This window comes from Lathyrus oleraceus, chromosome 6 (genome assembly GCF_024323335.1).
Source record: "Lathyrus oleraceus cultivar Zhongwan6 chromosome 6, CAAS_Psat_ZW6_1.0, whole genome shotgun sequence".
Lineage (NCBI taxonomy): Eukaryota > Viridiplantae > Streptophyta > Magnoliopsida > Fabales > Fabaceae > Lathyrus > Lathyrus oleraceus.
In genome coordinates this window covers 289,818,710-289,820,752 of record NC_066584.1, presented here as the reverse complement: position 1 = coordinate 289,820,752, position 2,043 = coordinate 289,818,710, and the positions used below count along the sequence as shown (strand labels likewise).

Here is a 2,043-nt window from a genome sequence, read left to right as displayed (position 1 = left end):
GGTGGAGGTACATAAGGTTCCTTCTTTTCTAGGGTTTCCTTATTACTCTCTTCCTTTTCCTTAGGTTCACTTTCCTCAGTTGATTTCTTAGGGTTTTGGTTTTCTATCCTTGGATCAGACGGTCCTTCCACTTCCGTTCCACTCCTTAATATAATTGCATGAGCGTGGCTTCTCGGGTTAGGTTGGGGCTGTCCAGGGAATGTACCAGTTGGGGCAGCAGTAGGTGCTTGTTGTTGGGCTACTTGTGATATTTGTGTTTCCAGCATTTTGTTATGGGTAGCCAAGGCATCTACTTTGCTTGCTAGTTGTTTAAGTTGTTCGCCAGTGTGTACATTCTGGTTTAAGAAATCTTTATTGGTTTGTTGTTGGGAAGCTATAAAGTTTTCCATCATGATTTCCAAGTTGGATTTCCTAGGGGCGTTATTGTTAGGCATGGATGGGTTCGGTTTCTGATATCCCGGAGGTATAGCTGGGGCTTGATTTGGAGACTGTCCAGGTGCGTACAAAGCGTTATTGCTCTTATATGAAAAGTTTGGATGGTTCTTCCAATTTGAGTTATAGGTGTTCGAATAGGGGCTTCCTTGAGCATAGTTTACTTGCTCTGCTTGGATTCCTGTCAAGAGTTGACAGTCCGTAGGAGTGTGGCCTTGGATTCCACAGACCTCGCAATTCTGAGTTATAGCAACCACGGCGGCTGGAGGTGATACGTTTAAACTTTCAATTTTCTGGACCAAAGCATCCACTTTTGTGTTAACGTGATCAAGGTTACTTATCTCGTACATGCCAGTTTTCGTTTGAGGTTTTTCCACCGTTGTTCGTTCGGTTCCCCACTGATAGTGGTTTTGGGCCATGCTCTCGATAAGCTGGTAAGCATCAGCATAAGGTTTGTTCATTAATGCACCACCTGCAGCGGCGTCTATTGTTAACCTTGTGTTGTATAAGAGACCATTATAAAATGTGTGAATTACTAACCAGTCTTCCAAACCATGGTGTGGGCAAAGTCTCATCATGTCTTTGTATCTTTCCCATGCTTCGAAAAGAGACTCGTTGTCTTTTTGTTTAAATCCGTTTATCTGGGCTCTTAACATAGCTGTTTTGCTTGGCGGAAAGTATCGGGCAAGAAAAACTTTCTTCAACTCGTTCCATGTGGTGACTGAGTCGGAAGGGAGAGATTGAAGCCATCTTCTAGCGCTATCTCTTAATGAGAAAGGAAAAAGACGAAGTCGAATTGCCTCTGAAGTGACACCATTAGCTTTAACAGTATCAGCGTATTGGACAAATACGGATAAATGTAGGTTTGGATCCTCGGTAGGATTTCCAGAGAATTGGTTCTGTTGCACTGCCTGCAACAGCGAAGGTTTAAGTTCGAAGTTGTTTGCTTCGATTGCGGGCGGAGCAATACTTGAATGCGGCTCGTCTTGCGATGGAGCGGCGTAATCTCTAAGAGCACGAGCTGGTTCTGCCATCTCGGTTATCGAAGGAAAAAGGTTTTTGAAATCAGGAAGTTCTATAGGAGGGAGATTGTTTGCAGCACGATATTCCCGAATTCGTCGTAAGACTCGGAGATATAGCTCGATATCATTGATTCGTAAATAGAGCGGTTCGCCTTGTGAGCGAGTGCGTGGCATACAAATCAACGAAAGAAAGAATAGAAGAAAAAGAAACCTTAGTCTCTACAGCGTAACGGAAGAGTTACGATATCGATTAAATAAAAATCCCCGGCAACGGCGCCAAAAACTTGATCGCTCGACTTTATGAGTCGAAATTGGGGTACAAACTGCAAGTGCACAGTTCTATCGCGTAGTTTTAAAAGATATCGATCCCACAGGGACTTATGAATCGATATACCGTTATCTAAGGTTACTTCGTAAAGCTAAGGTGAATAATGGTTGATTGTTTGGGGGCGAAGCTAAAAACTAAACTAAGATCTAGATTAAATATTAATAAATCGGATATCGGTATGTAGTTCGTCGTAATTAGGGAATCAATTCTTTGTCGGTTTCTTGGTTTTAAAATAAATCGTTTCAGTTAACTTTATTGATT

General features: G+C 42.3%; 1 pseudogene; it reads left to right on the top strand.

The window, feature by feature from the left end:
* Positions 1-981: 981 nt before the first annotated feature.
* LOC127099209 (uncharacterized) lies at positions 982-1,081 on the top strand (annotated as a pseudogene).
* Positions 1,082-2,043: the final 962 nt, after the last annotated feature.